This window comes from Anneissia japonica, unplaced genomic scaffold, assembly GCF_011630105.1.
Source record: "Anneissia japonica isolate Jap-2015-1 unplaced genomic scaffold, ASM1163010v1 scaffold724_len3256291_cov202, whole genome shotgun sequence".
NCBI classification, from domain to species: domain Eukaryota; kingdom Metazoa; phylum Echinodermata; class Crinoidea; order Comatulida; family Comatulidae; genus Anneissia; species Anneissia japonica.
The window spans coordinates 1,103,442-1,113,341 of NW_022744966.1; the positions used below are offsets into that span (position 1 = coordinate 1,103,442).

At 34.5% G+C, this 9,900-nt stretch overlaps 1 protein-coding gene across 1 annotated transcript in view; it reads left to right on the forward strand.

The window, feature by feature from the left end:
* LOC117119888 (A disintegrin and metalloproteinase with thrombospondin motifs 7-like) overlaps positions 1 to 9,900 on the forward strand; it is a 40,297-nt gene that overhangs the window by 7,181 nt on the left and 23,216 nt on the right. The window lies entirely within an intron of this gene.

The following is a 9,900-nucleotide window of genomic DNA, read 5'->3' on the forward strand; positions in this document are numbered from 1 at the left end:
TACGTGAAACTTATAAATAAATATTTTTGTGTTCCTTAAGTCTACCTTCGATGTCTGTATTTTCATTTACCATCGTCTCCATATTTTTCTATCTTACTTTGAACACACGTGCTTATCTATGTTATAATATATATATATATATATATATATATATATATATATATATATACCATTTTAGTACTAATACCCTCAACATTTTATCTAATAACGACACATCATTTCAAAGATAAGCAATCGGATACCGGTACATATATTTCTCATTTTAATACCTGTACAAAATATAGTTGTTTTCCTGTATGTTACTTGCATAGGTAGTGAAAAAGTTTAGGACAAGCAGGAGGATAATAGAAATGTCCAAAAAGGCTGTCATTCTATAATCTGGTATGAAGTGGCAGAATTCCACACCCGTTATAGATGCAGACGATAATGCGCTTTCAACATCCATACACCGCATTTTATGTAGGTCTGAGTCCTAAATTGGTCACGACGATGTTTGTCTATCAGAAAAGGGCCAAGGTTATAGGGCTCTTTGATGAGTTAATAATTCTCGACATTATGAATCATTTTGCCGAGCATGTAAGCAAGGAGTGCGACCCAAGTTTAAGGTATTTACATGCATTCTGAATGATCTATTTGTATCCTGTCATATTTGACATAGGCCTACAGTATAAAAAAGAAGCCAGGATTACCCAATACTGTGCATTGCATCATAAGACTGTAATCCTAAATTCCGACTAGGTGTACGGACTAAACAAATCGTCCGTCCAATTCAGAAATCTGAAAGGCTTATTTAATCGAATTTTTGTCCTATATTTTGTGAAAATTACCTAGATTTGTTTTCTTAACGACACTTTTTTCCCTGATGGAGGAGGGGGAAGACAGGTCCCCTTCCCCATCATACCTGGCGCCACCACTGTCCATTTTCTTGCGTACAAGTGTTGTTGCTCTGTTCAAGTACGCATTGTGGTAACAATCACACTGGCTGAACACTTCAAACATTGTTACGGACCATCTTCCTGATTTAACTTGTTTATATATGCATGGTACAAGTAAAAGTCGCATGATATCATGCTTTTATTAGACAAGGGTCATATTGTTCTATTGTTATCATTAGATTTATCATCAGTATTTGATACGATAGATAGGGAAATCTTGATGAAACGATTGTCCACGAGGTTAGGAGTTCGAGATGTAGCATTAAAGTGGTTTCGTTCATACCTTGAAACTTGGAAAACTTGTGTAGAAATAAATGGCACACAATCAGAGATAGTTAGTAATACAATAGGGTTACCACAGGGATAGGTGTTTGGGCCTATAGGTTACACTATTTACACTTTGCCAGTTGCAGATATTGCCAGATTCTATGGTGTCTCGTATCATGCATTTACTGATGATACACAGCTTTATTTATCATTTCATCATAGGAAAGCAGATGATCTGAATATGGTACTGCAAACACTGTCTTCGTGCATTGGAGACATAAAAGCTTGGATGTTAAAAAATAAACTTAAACTTAATGAAGATAAAACGGAATTTTTAGCCATTGGTTCACCAAATAATCTACAGAAGTTGGGCAGTATCGTTCTTAATATTGGGTCAACTGAAATATCACCGTCCACATCTATAAAAAAAAATCTTTGGTCTGCACGTCTTATATATCGTAAAGACAGACGTAGTGATGCCAGACAACTGATTAATTCTCTTCACTGGCTACCCATCAAAGAACGCATTTTATTTAAAATTCTTTTATTTGTGTTTAAATTTTTCAATGATCAAGCACCAATATACTTCAGTAGTTGTTTAAAAGTTCATCATACATTACGACCAAATCTTCGCTCTGAATCAGACCCTTTTCGCCTTTCATGCCCCTTAGTTCATAGCAGATCAGATGATCGTTCCTTTAGTGTAACAGCGGCCATAGAATGGAATAAACTCCCTACAGTTATTAAAACAACAAATAATGTTGAATCTTTTAAAAAAACTACTGAAAACATATCTTTTTTCAAAATTAACTTGAGCTTATTGCTTCAAATCATTATTCAACTCTGTAAACGCTATGATATAGTTTTCTATGAATAGCGTATATAAATACTAATACTAATACTAACACTTCAAACATTGTTACGGACCATCTTCCTGATTTAACTTGTTTATATATGCATGGTACAAGTAAAAGTCGCATGGGCGTGCGGAATTTAATAGGCCTATATATATATTTTATATTTCTTCATTATTTATTGGAATAGTAATTTAATTCTGCATTCCCAATGTTCGCATTCCCAGCCCAGGCCGAAACAGCCTGTAGCCGCCCCCTGTGTACATTTATATTGCGTACAAAATCGACGCGCTGTACTATCCCCCTAATTTATCAGGTTCATCATGCCAATACTTCGTTCAAGTAGGTCACGCGTTTTGGTAGTTAGGGTATAGTAACCATCTCCCTCCGTCGTACAAGCGTGGAGGTGTGGTACCGATGTGTGCATGGTCCAGGTAGTAACCCATCGCCCTAGTTTAACACGTTCATTACGTCGTAAAGGTTGGAGCTTGAAGGTTAGGCTTTATTCTAGAAAAATGTTAACATACCCAGCGAATACATGATGCATTCTATTTGTCCTCTAATCATTTTTTGTTTGTAATTAACTGAGCATAAGTGTTCGTCATAGTATAGGGTAATAGAAATACGACACGCGCCACCTGCACCACGTGACCTATCAGTGGCATTATAGTTCAATTTGTATCTCAACAAGGGGTCAAGTATTATATGCATGACCAATGTACTGCATTATGACGACAAGCATTCCAATTGTCGGAAACGCGTTATTATATCGACCTGTCGACCAGTACCCATTAAAATAATTAGTGTGTTCTTGCTTGCTTGAACAGGATTTCAGTAGAGGTTAACTAATACTGTACAATACTAAACAAACATCCGACCACGCTTAGGCAAACAATCACTAAAGTGTACGTATCAAGTTTTCTTCTAACTATTCAATCAACGTAGATATAAAATCATTTGATTTAGTGTCCGGGAACCATTGGAGCAGCATCATCAACGTTTGTATTTTCGTATTCCTTTATATTATTGTCTAACACAAAAATGAATGACACTTAATCGAAAGCTGTCTGCATTTATGTGTTTATTTATGAATAATTAAAAAAATCATGAGTGGATGAACATGACATTGACAAATTAGAATACTTATTAGAGTTTGATTGACAATGTAGTAAGGCAATGAGCTCTCTAGTGGTGGTACACTTTTTTTTTTATAAGAACACATTTTATAAGAACACTGAGGCTGAAATTGCTTAAGAATTAAGAACAAAATAAGAACAAATAGAGGCTGAGGTAGAATGTCAAACTAGAAAAACCAAAAAATTATATCTGAACCTTATGTGCAGTAGGTGTGACTATGCAATACCCTCTATAATACAGTACAGTAGGTGTACCTACATCCCATTTGGGGCCATTTTTTAACCGAGGCCATTCTTTGTGGGGCCATTTTTTGCAGGGCCGCTTTCACCTAACAGTACAGTGTATACTGCTGTACAATAATAATTTTCTATGTTTGAAAAGTATGTAAAATAAGAACAAAATAAGAACATTTTGAGCCTGAAATTGGCCAAAAAATAAGAACACTGAGCCTGGGCAAAATTTTACTGGTTCTTATTAAAAAAAAGAAGTGTAGTGGTATGTGCTGGATGATATTGATCGAATTCAAATTCAAATTTATTCATAAAAACCTCCAAAGAAGAAGATAAAACATACCGTACATACATTAAAAATACATTTACTAAATTAATTGAATTAAATAATGAAAACACTATATGAAGAGGAGAAGTGTCCTGCATAAGTGACCAATATCAATAAGATATAACAATAGTTACAATGAGGTTTACTGCTGAGATAAACATACAAGCATTAAATAACGATGAAATGGGTGTTGTTTTTCCCTTTACAATTTACAATTTTGACTTATGCAAAAGAAAAAAAAAAGAATGAAATTGGTTGAGAGCTGTTTAAACGTTCTATTAAATGTGTGTAGGTATATGTGTATGTATGGGTGAGCATACATATGTGTGTGTATTTATATGTATGTATGTATATGTATATATTTAAATGTATGTATATGTATATATATGTATATGTGGGTGTATATGTATATATATGAAATATTATGTTTCTCGCCTCCCCCCCCCCTTTTTCTGTAAAATTGAAAAAAAAAGGCCTTAAGAGAAAAGTACTGCAAATGAAACTGGTAAATTAATTTTTACATTTATTTTTTTCCCTCTGTGTGTAATTTTATTTTAATTTTATTTATTTATTTATTATTTATATATGTACATGTGTGTGTGTGTGTATATGTATGTATATGTGTATGTGTGTGTGTATGTATGTATATGTATGTATATATATATATGTATATATATACATATATATATATATATGTATATATTAGTTAAATTTTTACTTAATTTTAATTTCATTTTATATTACAGTACAGTATATTATATTGGTTTTGGATTTATTTTTTAGAAGATGAGATTGTGTATTGTAATATTGCATTATATTATATTATGTTGTTTTATGTATGTTAAAAGCAATAAAAAAAACAAAAAACAAAAAACAAAAAAACAATAGTTGTACAGTAGGAACGACTTACGTCACAAACTTTTCGTAGAAGGGCAATGCCTGATATATCTACAACATAATTAGTATCTATATCCGAGCACTCTTCAAATATTTACCTACATGTTTGTAACAGCTACCGGTAACATCTATTTAACATCTTGTTGAATTGTATATATATCTAAAGGTATTCACACGTCTGTTTAGTCTAAGTAATATAGCTAGTGGTACGTTGTGCCTACTATTTTTATATGTTGCCTTTGTAAATATATTCCTTATGCTCTTTGCTTCTAAATACAATGAGAAAATAATGACAATCAATTAAAAATACAGTAGAAATATTGAAGAATATAGGCCTAGTATTTTTTTCAGATTGAGGAAATTGTGATCTTAATATGGGAGGTGGTTCATTAATTAATAGAGGTGTTCGACTTAGAGTTCGTAATGGTGTACCATGGTTGTAGGCCTACAAGTATGTCCTGGAATGTAATTAGTTGACCGTTTTTAAATTAATTGAGTGAATTGAAGGAACGTGAAGTGGAATACTGAAAGATAATTGTTGATTAACCAAATTTTAAAACATTTTTTACCTGATACACAGGCTAAAATGGGGATATTCCGTAATAATGTCATGCTCAACAATTCACATGAGTTATCATATCCAAATTATTATCATAATAATAAGTATAGGCTTATTGGTCATAATATAATATCACTTATTGAAAGATTTTAAAAAAAAAACCTGTTTTGAGGCAATGTATTTATCATCAAAAGACCAAAAATGAAAATTTTCTTTTGCTCATGTTGCATTCAATGCCATGCAGTGCATGTACTGTATTTTTGATTAGTGAACTTTTAAGCAGGGGTTCTTCAAGGCTATCATTTACATTGGCTTAAGACCCAGACATCAGCAAATGAATTCCTTCACGTATTTAAGTAATTTACATCCTTTTTATAAGAGAAGAAATAGGTCGCCAGAAAAAGAAACTCAAACTGTAGTTTCAGAATTCCCACACTCCCTTTACATTTACCAAATCAGTGAAAACAAAATTTACATGAATTAGATAAGTTACGGTACCGTGTAATTTTTAGATTCTTAGTATTTTTCTAAAAGCAACCCTAATTAATTATACTAATTTAGTTGTGTTTTTGAACTCGTTGAAAGAAAACTTTTAAATGAAAAAAACACGATTATTTTTGTCGTAAATTATAATAATATTCTATTAAGATTTCCGTTAAATAAAGACGGTTTATGTAAAAAATCGAGTCCATAGGCATAATGTAGGCCTAATGAGTAAACACCAGACGTGGAGTAGAATAATAATAACAGAGCGTGGTGTGATCGTGGCCTTCACTGTTTGACTTGAATCTGAATCCAGAATTTGAACTGAAATTTCTGTTTACCGCCAGTGTTAATGACCCGTCAAATTAGTACGATTCAGTCGCACTTGATAGTTTGAAATGTATCAACATTACCCCAGGTCATTTCTGTTACCTTATTTGTAAATTATTATAAAGGTGCTGTATCGTATGTTTGGTTTGAGTATGATGTGCTGTACTGTGTAGGTCGACTTTCTTCTATATATAGTAGACCCTACTGTATAGTAATACTTCAAATTTGTTTACATTTTTTAAATTTTATTTTTTATGGTGACGATAAATTCAAAAACTTCCAGGTTGTTTATTTTCTACCTACTGTATTGCATTTCTCAGAACATAAAATTCTCTCGAAGTTACTATAGGCCTTGTTACATCCCCAGAGTTGTTGATCATTGTTGTTGATAGCTTTAAAATGCTGCTCCAACAATAAGCTTCTTTCGGCACTTTTGGATATCTTAACATTTTCCCTTGTTAAAAAGGTATAAGGGCGGACGTGCTCCTCGGAGTCAACGTCCAACCATGCTCAGTTTAAAGAATATGATTGGCAAGTCTTTAGTTTTATGAAGTATCGCCTTTTTGGTCCGTTTTTTGTACGTTTATAAGCGCATACAGATCCCCACAAACACAATGTGCACTCTAAGTATAAATCGACCATTATTACTACTAGCACAGGATACTAATAAGTGGAATGGAATCAAATCAAATGAGATTTTTACTCGGGCTTCAGAACCATTGACGTTGCACTGATCATTCTCCATTGAACCCATATAAAATAATAATAATAACAATAATGGTTTAGGCCTATTTATATAGCGTTATATAGGCTATAATATGCATCGATAATCTCATAAGTTGGCTTCTTTGGCTCAAATAAGCGTATTCCTTACTCCATGATGTGAAAACCGGCATCTCCCCTAAACATTACTGATATATGATACATGTAGCAGTAGAATGATGAACCTCCTAAAAGGTCTAAGGTCGTAGAAGCAGCATTCTTTGCACTTGGTTCATCTGTCCATGTGATTGCTAGCCTATACTGCCAAGTTCTCTGGAATCAATCTATAATGAAAGTCTAGACAGCTTACTTGACCTGCCTGTTTTGAATAGAATTCATGCAAGCATTCATCTGTTTATTATTATACTACTATCATATTTGCCTATATCAAAGAGATATAATCACCAATTTATTAATAGGCCTCAACAACTTTCAGAGGTCTACTGATGTTTCTAGTAAGATGGTTTATATTAGCCTATAAAATATAATTATTTGCAGCTCTACCCAGGTCGATAGCTAATATACAGTAAAGCACTATCTCTAATCATCTAATTTCGTTCTGAAAATACTCAATGTTTTTCAATAATTTTAACGCTTTATATTTGCTCTAATTTTAGATATTCTTTCTCATAGTAAATGTAGTCCTATTTGAAACCCTCCCTGAGGATTATTATACGAATTTCTCATTTCATTGTCTGGTCTTTAAACATTGAGTTGTACTTAAATAGTACAGCTTGCTGCTTGTGTATATTAAGATCATCGTAACCCGACTGTGTAGTGAAGTTTTTTGAAGTTTAGAAGATAATTTCAAACGTCAGTTGATGTCTGCTGAAAAAAAGACGTTCAGAAGTGCGACCTTTCAACAGTAAGATACTTACGAAAAAATATATCTTATCAGACGAGCGAGTCGGAACAATACCGGTAATGAGGACATCGGCAACATTAGACTAGTCGAACGAGTCGGTACGATACCGTAGGCCTAACGAGGAGATTGGCAACAGACAAGTCGAACGAGTCGGTACAATACCGGCGATGAGTACATTGGCAACATTAAACTAGTCGAACGAGTCGGTACAATAATGAGTAGATTGGCAACATTAGACTAGTCGAACGAGTCGGTACAATACCTTAATAATGAGTAGATTGGCAACACTAGACTAGTCGAACGAGTCGGTACAATACCCTAATAATGAGTAGATTGGAAACACTAGACTAGTCGAACGAGTCGGTACAATACCTGTCTCTTATACACATCTAGATGTGTATAAGAGACAGGTTCGACTTAGAGTTCGTAATGGTGTACCATGGTTGTAGGCCTACAAGTATGTCCTGGAATGTAATTAGTTGACCGTTTTTACAAAATTGGTTACTTATGCAATTTCATTTCATTTCATTACTTATTCGGTCAACAATACAAAAATGGGGAGACCAGGACCAACCAAAGTGAACTGAGTCACTGTAGCAGCGCTAGTTGGCCCAACCCCAATCAGTGGCGGCTCTAGGATACAATTTATGGGGGGGGGGCTAAGTATTTATGGGTGTAACTATAGTGCGCAGCCGAAGGCCCGAGCCGGAGGTGGGTATGGAAGAGGGTGTCCCCTCCTCCTAAAACAAGATTTTTTTTTAAATTGGGACTTCTAGATTGCCGGAAATGGCTGGGATGGGAAAACTAGGCCTATTTTTTTTTCTTTGGTCCGACTGCCCGACAAGCTTTCGCCGATGAGGGGGTGGGGTGTGGGCGTGAACAAACCGATGGGGGGCTTAAGCCACACTTGCCCCCCGCTGGCGCCGCTACTGACACCAATCACAGAAGAAAATGAAATTACAGCATTTAAAATAAAAATCACTGAAACAAAGAATCAAAATGAAGATGAACCTTCCGAAGAAAGGAAGATGGGCTCTCCAGTTGCAGCATCGACTAAAGTTTTTCTGATGTAAAAAGCACAGGTGATCTGTGTGTCTGGGATTGATGTTAATACATTTAGAAACCATGCTGCAGTCCAAGATGCCCCTGGTGGGGGGTCGAAGGGGGCGAAGCCCTTTGAAGCCCAGCACATTTGAGGAATATGAGGTTGTATTGAGTCGATTTTGACTATCTAGCATGGTAGTTTTCAGTAACAAATTAAAAAAAAAAAATAGGTACCGTATATGTCTTTTAAAAGAAATTTTAATATACAGTGTACCTGCAATATGTAACTATGAAATGTGTCATTAAATTAAAAATAATTCATCTTTTTACAGCTGTGGGTTTTAGTGCCTCTTCCACGAACATCTCAAACATAATCTATGACAACATGCAAAGGCTCATAAATGTACACCATTTCAAAAGAGAAATTTCACTTCTAGAAAACATGATGAAGTTTCTCAGCAACATCGAGCACAAAAATCACAAAATCAGCAAAAAGGAAAACTAATATCCAAAATCCGTTAAAAAAAAGTCGTCAAAACAACAAAATCCGCTACTGTATATTAACATTGAGTAAATTACAAGTGTTCTATTTCTCACCAAGTGGATTTATGAATAGCATTCTCCAGGGTGTTTTTGGTAGGAAAAAAAAACTTAAACACTGTGGGTGTAATTTTTTTTTTTTTTTTTTTTTTTTTTTTTCTCTTTTTTTTGCAAAAAAATAGGGGGGTGTACGCTTACCCCCCCCCCCCCCAATCTGCCTCTGGAAATAGGTCCTAGGTTTAGGTGGCCTACTTTTTTCCATGTCAACTTAGAGACAACAGGATTATACTATTTCATATCAGTATATCTTGTAAATTACACAATGATGATTAAACCAGGTACTGTACTTGAAAACAATAAGGAAGTAAAACTTACACGTCAAAAGTGTCAAATGTTGTCTACACTAAAACTGTACTTTATTAGAAGAGTAAGTCTACTGGGGGTGTCGTCAATGGAGATGTGCACACATATCAGTGTACTGTGGTCACTGTGCATGGGGTTGTCTGACAGCTCGATAGAGAGTGATTGATTGCACGAAAGTTTCCATGATGTTGCATCTGCGCTTCACCCTTTCTATGGAATTGAGTATCCATTCCATAGAAAGGTTGAAGCGCAGATCCATTCAATATCTCAAAAAAAAAAAAAAAAAAATCTTTTTTTTTGTGATAT